Source organism: Meles meles, chromosome 21 (assembly GCF_922984935.1).
Source record: "Meles meles chromosome 21, mMelMel3.1 paternal haplotype, whole genome shotgun sequence".
In the NCBI taxonomy this organism is placed as follows: Eukaryota; Metazoa; Chordata; class Mammalia; order Carnivora; family Mustelidae; genus Meles; species Meles meles.
Genome location: NC_060086.1, coordinates 582,027 through 601,031, shown reverse-complemented (window position 1 = coordinate 601,031; position 19,005 = coordinate 582,027).

Genomic DNA, 19,005 nt, shown 5'->3' with positions numbered 1-19,005 from the left:
GAGTGCATGGAGGCGCCGTGGTGGGGCGTCCGCCTCCGCCGTGGCGGGCGGCCGGGGCGCCCCTGGAGGGGGCTGGCCTCTGTGCGGAAACGGACTGGTATCTCACTCCGCGGCTAGGACGAAGCCGCGAAAGGTGCCGTTGTCGCCGGGACGGTCGGGGGACTCGTGGCGCGAGACTCAGGGTTCCCCATGGGGAGGCCCCCAGGCTCAGGCCCCTGGCAACGGAAGGCTGAGCAAGCAGGCCCGGGCCCGGGCCCGGCTTTCGGGGCTGGCCAGGCCCCAGCTGCCGGTGCCAGGGAGGGGACCCCCGGAGGCTGAGGAGCGGGAGGCGTCGGCCTCCCTGGGGCACGCCTCCCGGAGCTCCTCCCGGCGGTGCCGGAACGCGACGACCCGCGATCGCGGACAGGGCCCCGGGGGGCCGTCCTGCGGCCCTGTGGTGCCGGAAGTGTGTTCGCCGGGCGTTTTCCTGCCAATTCTCACGAGCATTCTGCCCAAATCGGGATCGATTTGGGCAGAACGCTCGTGAGAATTGGCCGGCGTTGGGCAGCCCTGGTCAGCGCCCAGTTCCGCGTGGAGCAGGGCCCTTTCTCGCTCGGGGCATGTCGCGGCCACCCGGAAAACGAGCCGCGACGATGGGGCGCGGCCGGCAGCCGCGGCGCCGGGGAGTTTTCCCCGAGCAGAGTGCATGGAGGCGCCGTGGCCGGGCGTCCGCCTCCACCGTGGCGGGCGGCCGGGGCGCCCCTGGAGGGGGCTGGCCTCTGTGGGGAAACGGACTGGTCTCTGACTCCGCGGATAGGACGAAGCCGCGAAAGGTGCCGTTGTCGCCGGGACGGTCGGGGGACTCGTGGCGCGGGACTCAGGGTTCCCCATGGGGAGGCCCCCAGGCTCAGGCCCCTGGCAACGGAAGGCTGAGCAAGCAGGCCCGGGCCCGGGCCCGGCTTTAGGGGCTGGCCCGGCCCCAGCTGCCGGCGCCAGGGAGGGGACCCCCGGAGGCTGAGGAGCGGGAGGCGTCGGCCGCCCCGGGGCCCGCCTCCCGGAGCTCCTCCCGGCGGTGCCGGAACGCGACGACCCGCGATCGCGGACAGGGCCCCGGGGGGCCGTCCTGCGGCCCTGTGGTGCCGGAAGTGTGTTCGCCGGGCGTTTTCCTGCCAATTCTCACGAGCATTCTGCCCAAATCGGGATCGATTTGGGCAGAACGCTCGTGAGAATTGGCCGGCGTTGGGCAGCCCTGGTCAGCGCCCAGTTCCGCGTGGAGCAGGGCCCTTTCTCGCTCGGGGCATGTCGCGGCCACCCGGAAAACGAGCCGCGACGATGGGGCGCGGCCGGCAGCCGGGGCGCCGGGGAGTTTTCCCCGAGCAGAGTGCATGGAGGCGCCGTGGTGGGGCGTCCGCCTCCGCCGTGGCGGGCGGCCGGGGCGCCCCTGGAGGGGGCTGGCCTCTGTGCGGAAACGGACTGGTCTCTCACTCCGCGGCTAGGACGAAGCCGCGAAAGGTGCCGTTGTCGCCGGGACGGTCGGGGGACTCGTGGCGCGGGACTCAGTGTTCCCCATGGGGAGGCCCCCAGGCTCAGGCCCCTGGCAACGGAAGGCTGAGCAAGCAGGCCCGGGCCCGGGCCCGGCTTTCGGGGCTGGCCAGGCCCCAGCTGCCGGCGCCAGGGAGGGGACCCCCGGAGGCTGAGGAGCGGGAGGCGTCGGCCTCCCTGGGGCACGCCTCCCGGAGCTCCTCCCGGCGGTGCCGGAACGCGACGACCCGCGATCGCGGACAGGGCCCCGGGGGGCCGTCCTGCGGCCCTGTGGTGCCGGAAGTGTGTTCGCCGGGCGTTTTCCTGCCAATTCTCACGAGCATTCTGCCCAAATCGGGATCGATTTGGGCAGAACGCTCGTGAGAATTGGCCGGCGTTGGGCAGCCCTGGTCAGCGCCCAGTTCCGCGTGGAGCAGGGCCCTTTCTCGCTCGGGGCATGGCGCGGCCACCCGAAAAACGAGCCGCGACGATGGGGCGCGGCTGGTGGCCCTGGCGCCGGGGAGTTTTCCCGAGCAGATTTGATGGAGGCGCCGAGGCCGGGCGTCCGCCTCCGCCGTGGCGGGCGGCCGGGGCGCCCGTGGAGGGGGCTGGCCTCTGTGGTGGAACGGATTGATCTCTCACTCCATGGCTGGGAGGAAGCCGCGAAAGGTGCCGTTGTCGCCGGGACCGTCGGGGGACTCGTGGCACGGGACTCAGGGTTCCCCATGGGGAGGCCCCCAGGCTCAGGCCCCTGGCAACGGAAGTCTGAGCAAGCAGGCCTGGACCCGGGCCCGGCTTTCGGTGCAGGCCCGGCCCCAGCTGCTGGCGCCAGGGAGGGCCCCCCGGAGGCTGAGGAGCGGGAGGCGTCGGCCTCCCCGGGGCCCGCCTCCCGGAGCTCCTCCTGGCGGTGCCGGAACGCGACGACGCGCGATCCCGGACAGGACCCCGGGGGGGCGGCCCTGCGGCCCTGTCGTTCCCGAAGTGTGTTTGCCACCTGTTTTCCGGCCAATTCTCACGAGCGTTATGCCCAAATCGGGATCGATTTGGGCAGAACTCTCGTGAGAATTGGCCGGCTTTCGGCAGCCGTGGTGACCGCCCAGTTCCGTGTGGAACAGGACCCTTTTTCTCTTGGGTCATTTCGCGGCCACCCGGAAAACGAGCCCTGACGATGGGGCGCGGTCGGCGGTCCCGGCGCCGGGGAGTTTTCCCCAGCAGAGTTGATGGAGGCGCCGTGGCCGGGCGTCCGCCTTCGCCGTGGCAGGCTCCCGGGGCGCCCGTGGAGGGGTCTGGCCTCTGTGGGGGAACGAATTGATCTCTCTCCTCGGCTGGGACGCAGCGCGAAAGGCACCATTGTCTCTGGGACTGTGGTGGACTTGTGGCCCGGGGCTCAGGATTATCGGGGTGAGGCCCTAGGTACAGGCCCCTGGCAATGGAAGGCTGAACAAGCAGGCCTGACCGGGCCCGGATTTCGTGGCAGGCCCGGCCCCAGCTGCCACCGCCAAGGTGAGACCCCCAGAATCCTTGGAGAGGGAGGCGTCTGCCTCGCCATCAGGGAGATTCTAATTAAAACTACATTGAGATACCACCTGACACCAGTTAGAATGTCCAAAATTAGGAAGACAGGAAATAACGTTTGTTGGAGAGGATGTCGAGAAAGTGGAACCCTGTTACACTGTTGGTGAGACTGCAATTTAGTGCAGCCACTTTGGAGAACAGTGTGCAGATGACTCAAGAAATTAAAAATAGAGCTTCCCTATGACCCTGCAATTACACTGATGGGTATTTACCCCAAAGATACAGACGGAGTGAAAAGAAGAGCCATCTGTACCCCAATGTTTATTGCAGCAATGGCCACCAAACTGTGGAAAGAACCAAGATGCCCTTCAATGGATGAATGGATAAGGAAGATGTGGTACATATACACAATGGAGTATTATGCCTCCACCAGAAAGGATGAATACCCAACTTTTGTAGCAACATGGACGGGACTCGAAGAGATTATGCTGAGTGAAATAAGTCAAGCAGAGAGAGTCAAATATCATATGGTCTCCCTTATTTGTGGAGCATAACAAAGAACACGGAGGACATGGGGAGATGGAGAGGAGAGGGAGTTGAGGGAACCTGGAAGGGGAGATGAACCATGAGAGACTATGGACTCTGAAAAACAACCTGAGTGTTTTGGAAGGGCGGGGGTTGGGAGGTTGGGGAACCAGGTGGTGGGTAATAGGGAGGGCACATACTGCATGGAGCACTGGGTGTGGTGCAAAACCAGTGAACACTGTTATGTTGAAAATAAACAAATAAAAAAAAGAAAATTGTACTCTTAGTCCCCGTCATCTATATCACTCATCCCTCCATCCACTTCCACTCTGGTAACCACAGAGTCGGTTTTTGTTTTGGATCTTCTTTCTCCTTTATTTATGTATGTTTGTTTCCTAAATTCCATGGAAGAGTGACATCCAAAGGCCTTTGTCTTTCTCTGACTGACTGATTTCACTTAGGATAGTATTCTCTAGCTCCATCCATGTGTCTGCAAATGGCAAGATTTTTTATGGCTGAGTAATTTCACACTGTGTGTGTGTGTGTGTGTGTGTGTGTGTGTGTGTGTGTGTGTGTATACATTTATCATCTCATTTATCAAGTTATCAAGAAATACTTGGATTGTTTTCATATTGTAATATTGTAATTAATGTTGCAAGAAACATAGGGGCACAAGTATCCTTTTGAGTTACTGTTCTCATATCCGTCGGGTAATCACCCGGTAGTGTGATTGCTGGATTATAAGGTAGTTCTAATATTTAACGTTTTGAGGAACAGTGATACTGTTTTCCACAGGGACTGCAGCAGCTAGCATTCCCACCACAGTGCAAGAGGGTTCCCTTTTACCCACATCCTCCCAACATTTGTTTTCTTGTGCTGGTGCTGTTAGCCATTCTGATAGTATGAGGTAATATCTCATGGACCTTTTCATTTGGATTTTCCTGTTGATGGCTGATGTGAACATCTTCTCACGTGACTGTTGGCCATCTGTATGTCTTCTTTGGAGCAATGTCTGTTCATGTCTTCTGTCTATTTTTTAATTGGATTTTTTGTTTTTTGGTTGTTGCGTTGTATCAGTTCTACATATTTTGGACACTACCCCTTTATTGCACATGATATTTGCAAACATCTTCTCCTATTAAGTACGTTGTATTCTATTTATTACATTTTCATTGCTGTTCTGCTGTGCGGTAAGTTTTTATATTGATGGAGCTCTAGTAGTTTATTTTTGCTTTTGTTTCCTTTGCCTTAGGAGGCATGTCTATTAAATGTATGGTTCATGTCAGAGAAGTTACTGTCTGTGCCCTCTTGTAGGATTTTTATGATTTAAGGTCTCACATTGAGGTCTTGAAACTGTTTTCAGTTTATTTGTCCATATGGTGTAAGAAAGCAGTCTAATTTCATTGTTTTGTGCATAGCTGTTCAGTTTTCCCAACACCATTTGTTGTAGAAACTGTCCTTTTCCCTTTTAATAGTTTTGCCTGTTTTGCAGAAGATTAATTGGGCACGTGATTGTGGGCTGATGTCTGAGCTTCTATTCCGTTTCCTTGGTCACTGTGTGTATTTTTTTATTTTTGCCAGTCCCATACTGTGAGGATGAATGCAGCTTTGTAGTATAATTTGAAATATGGAATTGTGACGCCTCCAGCTTTGTTTTTCTTCATAACATTGTGCTGGTTGTTCAGTATCTTTTGTGATTCCATACAAAGTGTTAGGGTAGTTTATTTGAGTTCTTTCATTTTTTATTTGAATTCAATGAGCCAACTTATCATACATCATTATTTTCAGATGTAGTGTTAAATAACATATCAGATGTGTATTGCATCACGTGCCCTCCTTAATGCCCATCACCCCAGTTACCCCCCCACCCCCCATCCAGCAACCCTCAGTTGGTTGCTATAGTTAAGAGTCTATCATGGTTTTTTCCCCATCTCTGATGACTTCCCATTCTGTTTCCCCTTCCTTTGCCTACGGTTCTCTGCCCTGTTTCTGATATTTCACATATGAGTGAAACCCTATGATAATTGTGTTTCTTTCATGGACATATTTTACTCAGCATAATATCTTCCAGACCCATCCAGGTTGATGTGATCGTAAGTATTCATCCTTTCTGATGGCTGAGGAATATTCCATTGAATATATGAACCACATCGTCTTTATCCATTCCTCTGTCCATAGATATCTGGGTTCTTTCCATAGTTTATCTAGAGTGGATATTGTTGCGATGAACACTGGGGTGCAGGTGCCAGTTCTTTCCCCTACATCTCTATTTTTGTGGTAAAAGCCCTGTAGTGAAATTGCTGTGTTTTAGGGTAACTTTACTTTTAACTTCTTGAGGAAACCCCGTACTGTTTTCCAGAGTGGATATAACAGTCTGCATTCCAACCAGGAGTGTAGGAGGGTTCTCCATTCTCTGCATCCTCACCAATATTTGTGGTTTCATGTCCTGTTAACTTTAGACATTCTGCCTGGTGTGATAGGACACCTCAATGTGGTTTAGATTTGCATTTCCCAGAAGCCATGTGATATAGAACATTTATGTATATATCTGTGGGTCACATGCATGTCATCATTGGAGAAATATCTGTTCATATTTTCGCCCATGTCTAGACCTTCCGTTGGATTAAGGCCCAGAAGCCTAGAAGATACAATCAGCCAGAACTGTGGAGATTTTCACAAGGTCTGAGATACAATGGAGATTTAGGGTGTGTATCAAGCTCAGGGATTGTCTTCAGAGGGTGGATGGAAGTGTAGGTTCACTGACATTGTCTCAGGTTTGCATTCAGATGTCTCATGCTCTGAATCCAGTCTGGAGTAAAAAAAGGAGTTTCCTTTTGTGTGGCGGGCTGATCCTCTGGTTTTGCTAAAGTGTTCCCAATACCCAGGGCTTGGGATCCAGGCCTCTACAGATGGACCTCTCAGAACTCCAAATAGGGTTAGGGTTAGGACCTAGGAAAATGGAAGGTCTGAATTGCCAACCGTGTGGTGAGCGTCCTGGAGGGCTGAGTTGAGGACATGGGTCAGGGTGAGTGTCCGGCTCAGGGTTTCAATCCATGAGCCCTTGAATGTGGGAGTTCACTGGGATGGAAACAGATGGGCCTTCATATTTATACTGACCTATATACTTACTGGAGTCCATTATGGAAAGATTTCCATCTGGGTGTGAGGCTGAGTCCTGTGGTATTGCTCAGTCATCCCCAAATCCTAGGGCTTTGGAGCCCACCCTTAGGGGACGGAGACATGAGAACCCAAGCTAGGGATAGAGTTAGGGCCAAAGGACATTGCAGACCCAAACAGCTGACAGTGTGTGTGGTTCCTAGAGGCTGGAATGAAGGATGAGTGTTCTGGTTCTGGTCAGGCACAGGGTTTGTGACCTAGAGGCCACTGAAATTGGGGGTTTGCTGGTATAGGCTCAGATGGGCAGGCATTTTATCCTGCTTTGAATACTTTCTAGAGGTCTACATGGCACGCTTTCCTCCTGTGTGTTAGGATGAGTCCTGTGGTATGGCTAAGGTGACCCCAGTCCGTGGGGTAGGGAGCCAGACCCCTAGGAATTGAATGCTCAGAACACAAACTAAGCTTCAGTTAGGGGTTAGGAGCATGGCAGGCCCAATCTGATGGTGGTGTGGCAAGCTATCCAGAGGGCTGAGTACAGAGGGATGGATAGAGTAAGTGTCAGGTTCAGGTTTGTGTCCAGCTGCTGACTCTGGGTGAACTCAGTGGTGCGTGGCAGATTTCTCCTGCTCAGAATACTTTGCAGAGTCCCAAATGGTATGGTTTCCTTCTGGGTGGCAGGCAGAGATCTCAAATATTGCTCAGGGGTCCCCATCCGTGGGACTTGGGTGCCAGTCCTCTGGGGACAGAGCATGAAACCCCAACCTAGGGTTGGGGCTAGGTCCCAGCAACATGACAGGCCTGATTTGCTGGTGCTGTGCAGAGCTCTCACGGGGACTGAGTAGAGAACATGGGTCAGTCTGAGTCAGGCTCCGGGTTGGTGGCCATGGGGGGAAAGGCAGATTTCTCCTGCTCTCAGTCCTTGGCAGAGTTCCAATTCTACTGTTTCCTTCTGGGTTGAAGACAGAGTCCTCTGGCATTTCTCAGGGGTCCCACATATGTGGGGCTTTGGTACCTGTATTCTTGGGACACAAGACAGAAAATGTACCTAAGTTTTGGTTAGGGCTGAGGGTCATGTCAGTCTCAATAGGCCACCCTGAGAGGAGTGACCTGGGGAGCAGAGTTGAGGACGTGGGTCAGTGTGAGTGTTAAGATCCAGGTGTGAACGGGGGGTGCTGAAAGTGGGATAGCCTCAGGGGGCCAAGAAATATTCTGGTATAGTTCAGGTGTAACCCATCAGCGGAGCTTTGGTGTCAATCATCAGAGGACAGAAGACTGAAAACACAACCTAGGGCTTGGAAAAGAGCACAGGGGCATGGCTGGCCTGATCTGCTGGTGCCGAGGCTAGATGTCTGGGGTACTGAGTTGAGGGCCATGGTCAGGTGGTGCATTACGATCTGGGTTTGTGCCTGGGGGGTGGCCGAAGGTGGAGGTGGCTTCAGGGAGCATGAAGATTTCTCCCATTCCGATGGTTCTGTGCAGCTCCAAACAGAACGGTTTCCACCCGGGTGGCAGACAGAGCACTGGGTTGTGGCTCAGGGGTCCAAATATGGAGGAATTGGGGGACCAGCCTCTGGGGATGAAGACCGAAAATGCAACCTAGGCTTAAGGTTAGGGTCAGGGGCATGGCAGGCCCAATTTGCTGGCACTGAGAAGGGATCCCAGGGGGATGAATTGAGGGCAGAGGTCCGGTGGCATGAGAGGGTCCAGGTTTGTGGTCAGGGGACCGCTGAAGGAGGGGGTTGTGCTCAGGGAGGCATGCAGTTTCTCCCACTCTGAGTGTTCTACTCAGTTTCAAATGGCACGGTTTCCTCCTGGGTGGTAGGCAGGCTGAGTGCCAGCCTCCACATTTGTGCCCCAATGGTGCGCAGAGGGTGGGGGATAGCCTCGGGTGAACCGTGCAGGTTTCTCCCGGTCTGAGGATTCGACACAGCTCCAAACAGCATGGTTTCCTCCTGCATGGTGGACAGAGTCCTGAGGTGTCACTCAGGATTCTTTAATCTTGGGGTCTTGGGGTCAGGACTCTTGGGGATGATACCTGAAAACCAAAATTAGGGATAGGGTTAAGGCCTAGGGCCATGGTAGACCTGATATGCCAGTGCAGAGGCAGGTGCCCTGGTGCGCTGAGTTGAGCTCGGGTGTCAGACGGGGCCTTAGCCTCTAGGTGTGTGTCCAGACGTTCGCATAACCTGGGGGTGACTTCAGGGGTGCATGGAAGTTTCTCCAGCTCTGAGGGTTCAGCGCAGCTCCAAACAGCACAGCGGTGCCCTGCGTGGCAGGCAGATTCCCAGCATGAGTATCAGGCATCCTCAATCCTTGTGACGCAGTATGTGGTCTATTCTGGAGAAGGTTCCATGTGCACTTGAGAAGAATGTGTATTCTGTTGTTTTAGGGTGGAATGTTCTGTATATGTCTATGAGGTCCATCTGGTCCAATGTTTCATTCAATGCTCTTATTACTTTTTTAATTTTCTGCTTCGATGATCTGTCTATTTTTGAGAGAGGCGTATGAAGATCTCCTACTATTATTGTATTCATATCAATATGACTCTTTATCTTGATTAATAGTTTTCTTATGGAATTGGGTGCTCCCATATTGGGGGCATAGATATTCACAATTGTTAGATCATCTTGGCGGATAGTCCCTTTAAGAATTATGGAGTGTCCTTCTGTATCTCTGACTACAGTCTTTAGTTTAAAATCTAATTTATCTGATATGAGAATCGCTACCCCGGCCTTCTTTTGAGGCCCATTGGCATGAAAGATGCTTCTCCATCCATTCACTTTCAGTCTGGGTGTATCCTTAGGTTCAAAATGGGTCTCTTGTAGACAACATATGGATGGGTCCTGTCGTTTTATCCAATCTGCAACCCTGTGTCGTTTTATGGGCGCATTTAGGCCATTCACATTGAGAGTGATTATTGAGAGATAGGTTTTGATTCATGTCATGTTGCCTTTGAAGTCTTTCTGTCTGTAGATTGTTTCTATATTTCTGTTCAATGATATTCTTAGGATTTTTTCTCTTTTATAGGACCCCGCTTAATATTTCCTGCAGTGTCGGCTTGGTGGTTGCATAGTCTTTTAAGCCTTGCCGGTCTTGGAAACTCTTTATCTCTCCATCCATTTTAAATGTCAGTCTTGCCGGATAGAGTATTCTTGGTTGCATGTTCTTCTCATTTAGTACTCTGAATATATTTTGCCAGCCCTTCCTGGCTTGCCAGGTCTCTGTGAAAAGGTCTGACGTTATTCTAATGGGCTTGGATGCCCACTCTCACCACTCTTGTTCAACATAGTATTAGAAGTCCTAGCAACGGCAATCAGACAACAAAGAGAAATAAAAGGTATCCAAATTGGCAAGGAAGAAGTCAAACTCTCTCTCTTCGCAGATGCCATGATTTTTTATATGGAAAACCCCAAAGACTCCACCCCCAAACTACTAGACTCATACAGCAATTCAGTAACATGGCAGGATACAAAGTCAATGTACATAAATCAGTGGCTTTCTTATACACTAACAATGAAAATACAGAAAGGGAAATTAGAGAATCGATTCCATTTACTATAGCACCAAGAACCATAAGATACCTGGGAATAAACCTAACCAAAGAGGTAAAGGACCTGTACTCGAGGAACTACAGAACACTCATGAAAGAAATTGAAGAAGACCCAAAAAGATGGAAGACAATTCCATGCTCTTGGATTGGAAGAATAAACATTGTTAAAATGTTTATACTGCCTAGAGCAGTCTATGCTTTTAATGCCATTCCGATCAAAATTCCACCGGTAGTTTTCAAAGAGCTGGAGCAAATAATACTAAAATTTGTATGGAATCAGAAGAGACCCCGAATTGCTAAGGAAATGTTGAAAAACAAAAACAAAACTGGCGGCATCACGTTACCCGATTTCAAGCTTTACTACAAAGCTGCGATCACCAAGACAGCGTGGCCCTGGCATAAAAACAGACACATAGACCAGTGGAACAGAGTGGAGAGCCCAGATATGGACCCTCAACTCCACGGTGAAATAATCTTCGACAAAACAGGAAAAAATATTCAATGGAAAAAAAGACAGTCTCTTCAATCAATGGTGCTGGGAAAACTGGACAGCTATATGTAGAATAATGAAACTCAACCATTCTCTTACACTCGAAATGGATAAAAGATCTCATCATGAGACAGGAATCCATCAGAATCCTAGAGGAGAACATAGGCAGTAACCTCTTTGATATCAGCCACAGCAACTTCTTTCAAGATATGTCTCCAAAGGCCAAGGAAACAAAAGCGAAAATAAACTTTTGGCACTTCATCAAGATCAAAAGCTTCTGCACAGCAAAGGAAACAGTCCACCAAACAAAAAGGCAACCCACGGAATGGGAGAAGATATTTGCAAATGACAGTACAGACAAAAGGTTGATATCCAGGATCTAGAAAGAACTTCTCAAACTCAACACACACAAAACAGATAATCATATCCAAAAATGGGCAGAAGATATGAACAGACACTTCTCCAACGAAGACATACAAATGGCTATCAGACACATGAAAAAATGTTCATCATCACTAGCCATCAGGGAGATTCAAATTAAAGCCACATTGAGATACCACCTGACACCAGTTAGAATGGCCAAAATTAGCAAGACAGGAAACAACGATTGTTGGAGAGGATGTGGAGAAAGGGGAACCCTCTTACACTGTTGGTGGGAATGCAAGTTGGTGCAGCCACTTTGGAGAACAGTGTGGAGATTCCTCCAGAAATTAAGAATAGAGCTTCCCTATGACCCTGCAATTGCACTGCTGGGTATTTACCCCAAAGATACAGATGTAGTGAAAAGAAGGGCCATCTGTACCCCAATGTTTATTGTAGCAATGGCTATGCTCACCAAACTGTGGAAAGAACCAAGATGCCCTTCAACGGATGAATGGATAAGGAAGACGTGGTACATATACGCAATGGAGTATTATGCCTCCATCAGAAAGGATGAATACCCAACTTTTGTAGCAACATGGACGGGACTGGAAGAAATTATGCTGAACGAAATAAGTCAAGGAGAGAGAGAGTCATGTATCATATGGTCTCACTTATTTGTGGAGCATAGCAAATAACACGGAGGACATAGGGAGATGGAGAGGAGAGGGAGTTGAGAGAAACTGGAAGGGGAGATGAACCATGAGAGACTATGGACTCTGAAAAACAACCAGAGGGTTTTGGAGGGGCAGGGTGGGGTGGGAGTTTGAGGAATCAGGTGGTGGTTAATAGGGAGGGCACGTACTGCATGGAGCACTGGGTGTGATGCCAAAACAATGAACACTGTTATGCTGTAAATAAACAAATAAAAAAAAATGAGTCTATGGAAGGCCCGGCAGTGCCAGTTCACTCCACTGGAGGGAGTGGTGAGCAGTGGTGTGAGATACCCTGGAAGGCATGGCGATGCTGCTTGCCACCACTGGAGGCAGCGGCGAGCTGCCATGGGAAACACACCTGAAGAGGAGTCAGTGCAGCTTGCTGGCTCTGAAGGCAGGGCGGAGGTGCCCGGTGAGAGACCCTGAAACGTGAGGCACTACAGCTTATTTTTACAGGACGGAGTGGTGAGCTGTATAGTCTCTGTTTCTCCAGGCTCAAGGGTGGTGGTAAGAATTGATGGAGCCTGTCCCCCACTCAGCATTGTGCCCTCTTTCCCCAGGTTTGCTGGTAATGTGCTGTCAGGATGGTTCAGGGGGGTCCTCCCAGTTGGGCTCTGGAGCCAGGGGAACCAAACCCGACTCATGGTGCATTTGGAACCGAGGAGCTGAGTGTTTGTTTGGAAAAGTATGTTTGTTTCTCCAAAAAGGACAAGGGCATTGACCAGCTTGAGAGGGAAGTGAATGACCAGTTAAGAAACAAGCCTGTGTCTCTCCTTCTCCCAGGAATCAGAGCAGGTGTGCAGGCTTTAGGTGGGAGACGCCTGCTTATCTGCACCTGACAACCCTTCTTCACTCTGGCTCCATGAGACCTGAAGTTTGGAAGTCAGCGTCTGAGTCAGTCATGCAGCTTGTCCCAGGACGTCAGTGTTCAGAGAAAACAGCAGGCCTGTGGGTCACAATGTCACATCCATGCCAGGATGGCAGGTAAAAATTCCCTTTCACCCCAAATTTCCTGGGCTTTTCTCTTGTCTCCAGTGGAGCTCACAAATGGCACACTGAACCAGCTGTAAGCAATCTCGTGCGGGTGCCAGAGCTCCTGAGTTTCTCTGCAGGGAGCACCTGGCAGGGATCTCATTTTCTCTGTTTATTTCTGGCTTACAAAGGTATTTGGAACATCTCTTTCCTAGGAAATCCCTTGGATTCGAAAGGGAATGTGAGATTGACTTGGTGTGCCTTTTGAACATAGAAAGTATTCCTTCACCGAACAGTGTTTACTCCACTGGGCCTAGACTCTGGTGGAAGGCTGGCATCTAGAGTGAGGTGGCTGTTTGTGGTCAGATAGAGACTTGGATGATGGCTTCTTCTTTGTCCAAGGTGATGTATCCTAATGGATTCGTCTTTGAATCCAAAGAGTTCCAATGAGGGCAGAGGGAAAATTCAAAATGATTCCAAGGAGTCTTGGACAATTTAAAAGGGATGCTTGTCTTCCTAGGTTCAATCAAACAGCTATATATGGTTGGACATGCTGTATTTTCTCTGCAGTTTCATGGGTAGTGAAGTCAGAAGGAGAGTCTTTGGGAATTTCCCTGGATAAAGGCACTCTGTTGGCTTCAAGGGACTTGGTGTCAGGAACCCTGGGCTGAATTTCTGTGGCTGCTTTCCTGATGCTCAGTGAGTCAGGGTTTCCCACAGGTTTTATATTTCCTCCTTAGGAAATTGCTGGCAGGGAATGTTCTGTTTAAAGTGGAACCCTCGGGGGCACCTGTGTGGCTCAGTGGGTTAAGCCACTGCCTTCGGCTCAGGTCATGGTCTCAGGGTCCTGAGATTGAGCCCCGCATTGGGCTCTCTGCTCAGCGGGGAGTCTGCTTCGTCCTCTCTCTCTGCCTGCCTCTCTGCCTACTTGTGACCTCTGTCAAATAAATAAATAAAATCTAAAAAAAAAAAACAAACCCAAAACCGGGACCCTCCTACATTGTTGGTGGGCCTGCGTGTTGTTGCAGCCACTCTTGGAAAGAATACAGTCTGTCCTCCAAAAGCTAAGAACTGAACAACAGTAGGATCCAGCAATTGCCCTCCTAGTTATTTCCCTAAAGGGCACAAAAATGCACATTCAGTGGGGTATAAGCACCGTGATATTTACAGCAGCATTTTCAACCATTGTAAAACAATGGAGGGAGACCAAATGTCCATTCACTGATGAGTGATATATATATATATCACTCGTATATATCATATGTGTGTGTGTGTGTGTATGTGTATTCATTCTCCCACATCTTCTTAATGGAATAGGATCCAGGTTCAAAAAGGATGAAATCTTACCATCTGCAAGGATGTGGATGGATCTACAGTGGATTTAGCTAAGTAAAATCAGTAAGAAAAGACCAATAGCCTATATCTTGACCTCTATGGAATTTCAGAAAGAAAACAGATGAACATAGTGCGGAGAGAAAGGCCAATGAGGAAACAGACTCTAACCTAGAGCAAAATCGAGGGTTGCTAGGGGGCAGGGGTGTGGGGCGAAGGGTTAAGTGGGTGACAGCTATTAGGGAGAGTACTTGTTGTGATGAGCTCTGGGTGTTCTATGCAGGTGAGGAATCACAAAATCCTACCCCTGAAGGAGAGGAATGAACATTGCATGGAAACGAATTGGAATTGAAGTCAATGAAGAAAAGAAGACCATGTTCTACTTCATGAAGACTGAGGTAAAACTGGAATGACTTTTGCACTCCTGTTCTGTAGCTGTTCATTATGAAACACTCTGTGGCAGGATACACTAGTTTCCTATTGCATAAGGAGCCCTCAGAAAGTTGCCATGAAAGATTTAGATCTCAGAGCATGTACATGTTCCATTGATATGTTACTTTCAGTTTGCCCAGGTGCAAAGGTAAGTGGAGAGAAATAGGGCTGAAGAGGAAAGGAGGTATTAAGCATTCAAGAGGTAGCCTTCCCCTTTCTCATGAATGCCTGGGCCAGTGTAAATTGGGAAGAAGGAGGGGGGATCCCAGAGCTTTGCAGCAGACAGGGGAGTTCTAGGTCTGCCTAGAGCTGGTGGTGTCCACGAGCAGAGCTGCGCTAGTGGCATGGCAGGCCCGAACTTCTGGTGTTGAGGTGAGTTCCCCAAGGAGCTGAGTTGAGAATGGGGGTCAGGTGGTGAATCAGGCTCTGGGTTTGTGGCCAGGGGGCTGCAGAATGTGGGGGAGTCCTAATGGGGTCATGCAGGTTTCTCTGGCTCTGAGGGTTCTGCACAGCTCCAAAGGGACAAGTTTCCTGCTGGGTGGCAGGGGGACTCCTACAGTGTGGCTCCAAGTTTACCAATCTAGAGGGCTTGGTGGATAGGCCCCTGGGGAAGGAAGCCTGAAAATGCAACATAGGGTTAAGGGTAATGGGCTGGGCAGGACAGGCCTGATCAGCCGACACAGAGGTGAGATACCCTCAGAATTGAGTTGAGGAAATGCATCCTGCAATGCAGAAGAGTCAGGGTTTCTGGCCAGAGGGACGGCTGATCGTGGGGGTGGCTTTAGAGGGGCATGCTGGTTTCTCCCTCTCTGAGGAAACTTTGGAGCTCCAAATGTCATGGCTTCCCCCTGCATGGCATTCAGGTTTCTGCCTTGTTACAGGGGGGTCCTGAATCTGGGGAGTTTGGGGGCCAGGCCTCTTGGGATGGAAGCCCGAAATCAGAAACTAGAGCTACGGTAAGGGCGTAGGGGCGTGGCATGCTCAATCTGCTACTGCTGAGGTGGGCTCCCTGGTGGGCTGACTTCAGGGTGGGTATCAGGTGGCATGTCAGACTCAGAGTTTGTGTCCAGGGATGCCACAGAAGCTTTGCGTGACCTCAGGGTTGCATGCAGGTTTCTCCTACCCTGAGGGTTCTGCAGAGCTCCAAATGGCATGGTTTCCTCCTCTGTGGCAGACGCAGTCCTGGGGTGTCACTGAGGAATCCTTAATCTCTACTGGCATGAATCTCGGAGGTGCCCAATCTGGCGGGCTTGGGGGACAGGCCTCTGTTCATGAAAGCCTGTACACCCCACCTCGGTTTATGCTTAGGGCCGAAGGGCATGGCAGGTCCGATGTGCCGGTGCTGATGCGGGCTCCCCTAAGGGTCGAGTTGAGGGCATAGATCTGGCATCGCAGGAGAATCTGGTTTTATGGCCATGGGGGTGACTCATGGTGGGGTGGCATTACGGGGGTTTGCAGGTTTCTCCCCGTCTGAGTGTTCAGTGCAGCTCTAAACCACAAGTTTTCCTCATGAGTGCCAGGTGGAGTCCCGTGGTGGCGCTCAGTAGACCTTAATCTGGGGGGACATGGGAGGCAGGCCCCCTGGGATGGAAGCCTGAAAACCTAAAGAGGGGTTCTGGTAAGGGCCTAGGGGCATGGTGGCCCGATCTGCTTATGTTGAGGTGGGGCGCCCTAGGGTCTGAATTTATGGCATGCGTCCGGCAGCTCAGCAGAATCTGGTTTATGGCCGGGGGGACGGGTGCAGATGATGGGAGTGCCTTTAGAGGGGCAAGTTTCTCCCCCTCTGAGGGTTCAGCACAACTCCAAGGCACAGGTTCCTACTGTGTGGCAAGCGGAGTCCTGAGGTGTATGTCAAGATTCCTTAATCCAGGGGATTTTGTTGCCTGGACCCTCAGCATGGAAGACTGAACACCCAAACTTGTGTTAGGGTTAGGGCCTAGGGGCAATGGCAGGCCCGATCTGCCAGTGCTGAGGCGGGATCCCGTATGGGCTGAGTTGAGGGTATGCATTTGGTGGCGGGATGGAATCCAGCTCTATGGCCAGAGTGGCTGTTGATTATTGGGGTGGCTTTAGGGTGGCATAAAAGTTTCTCCCCATCTGAGGGTTCATTGCAGCTCCAAACCACAAGGTTTCCACTTGTGTGACAGGCTGTGTCCTGTGGTGTTGCTCAGAAGTCCTTAATCTGGGGGGCGTGGGGGCCAGGCCTCTTGGGATGGAAGCCTGAAAATCCAAACTAGGGTTAGGGTTAAGGCTTAGGGACATGGCAGGCCCGATCTGCTGCAATTGAGGTGGTCTCCTGGATAGGCCGAATGGAGGGTGGGAATCAGGCAGGACTTGAGGTCTGTGTTTGTGTTTGTGGGGGCAAAGAAGCTAGTGGTGTTCTTGGGGGGCATGCAGCTTTCTCCTGCTCTGAGGTTCCTGCACAGTTCCAAATGGCACCATTTTGCCGTAGGAGGCTGGAGGAGTGCTGGCGGGAGTCTCAGTCATCCCCAGTCTGATGGGCTTGGGGTACAGGCCTCTGGGCACGGAAGGCTGTATACCCCACCTAGGGTTAGGGTTAGGGTCTAGGGTCATGGCGGGCCCAATCTGCCGGCGCTGAGATGGGCTCCCCTCAGGGCTGAGTTGAGGGCATATGTCCGGTAGCTTCATAGAAAACAGCTTTCTGGCCTGGGGTGCCGCAAATTGTGCGGATAGCTTTACGGGGGCTTGAAGGTTTCTCACCCTCTGAGTATTCAGCAGCTCCAAACTGCAAGGTTTCATCCTGCGTGGCTGTTGGAGTCCTGCAATGTCACTCAGGGGTCCTTAATCCAGGGGGCCTGGAGGCTAGGCCTCTTGGGATGGAAGCCTGGAAACTCAAACTAAGGTTGAGGTCTTGGGGTGCGACAGGCCCAATCTGCCAGTGCTGAGGCGGACTCCCCGGTGGCCTGAGTTGAGGGTCGGTGATAGGTGGCTAGTGTGAATCTGGGTTTGTGTTCAGGAGGGGCTCAGATGCTGGGGCTTGCCTTGGGGGGCATGAAGTTATCTTTTGCTCTGAGGTCTAAGTAGCTCCAAATGGCACTGTAACAGCATAGGCAGCCTCCAGACTGCCAGAGTGAGTCTCATGCATCCACAATCTGGCGGGTTTGGGGGCTAGGCCTCTGGGTACGGAAGACTGTACACCCAACCTAGGGTTAGGGTTAAGGCCTAGGGGCATGGCAGTTCTGATATGCTGCTGATATGCTGTGTTGAGGCGGGCTCCCTCAGGGCTGAGTGGATGACATGCATTTGGCGTTGTGGCAGAACCTGGCATTATGTCTGGGGCATTTCCAATGGTGGGTGTGTTTAGGTGCTCATGCACTTTTCTTTCTGGAGGGCAGGCAGAGTCCTGTGTTGTGACTTTGGAATCCCCAGTCTGGAGGGTTAGGGTTAGGGATAGAGGTTCGGAGAGTGTTAGGGTTAGTTGTTAGGGTTTAGGGTTAGGGTTAGGGTTAGGGTTAGGGTTAGGGTTAGGAGTTAGGGGATAGGGTTAGAGGTAAGGTTTAGGGTTAGGCTTAGGGTTAGGCGTATGTCTTAGGGACAAGGCATGTCAGATCTGCCAACACCGATATGGACTCACCCAAGGGCTGTGTTGAGGGCGGGACTCAGGAGTCTCCTCAGGCCCTGGATTTTTGGACTGGAGGGGTAAAGAAGGTGGGAATCGCCTCTGGGGAGCATGATGGTTTCTACTGCTCCGAGGTTGTTATGTTAGGTTTAGAGGTTAGGGTTAGGTTTTGTGGTTAGGGTTAGTGTTAAGATTAGTGTTAAGGTGGGGCGCCTGTGTGGCTCAGTTGGTTAAAGCCTCTGCCTTCTGCTCAGGTCATGATCTCAGGGTCCTGGGATGGAGCCCCACATCAGGCTCTCTGCTCAGCGGGGAGCTTGCTTCGTCCTCTCTGTGCCTTCTTCTGATCTGTCTCTGTCAAAGAAATGAATAAAATCTTAAAAAAAAATAAAAAGATTAGGGTTAGGGTTATGTCTTAGGGACAAGGCATGTTGGATCTGGTAACACTTATATGGGCTCACCCAAGGGCTGAGTTGAAGGCGGGACTCAGGAGGCTCCTTAGGCCCTGGGTTTTTTTCCTAGAAGGTAAAGATGGTGGGAATGGCCTCAGGGGAGCATGCTGGTTTCTAGGTCTCTGAGAGTGTTAGATAGCACTAAATGAAATGGTTTATTTCATTTATTCTCCTGGCTGAGAGGCTGAGTCCTGCCATCAGTCTGATGATCCTATCCACTGGGATGGAATTGGGTATCAGGCCTCTGGGGTCCAGAGCCTGACCACCTGAGCTAGGGTATTAGGGTTTGGTCCTGGGAGCATGGCAGGCCTGAGGTGCCAGTGCGGACTCAGGCTCTCCGGAGGGCTGAGTTGAGGGTATTGCTCTGGTGGCCCATCAGGCACTGGGCGGTGGTGTGTGGGTCCTCGGAAGGTGTGGGTGTCTTTAGGGGGCATGGAGGTTTCTCCGGCCAGGAGCGTACTGCACAG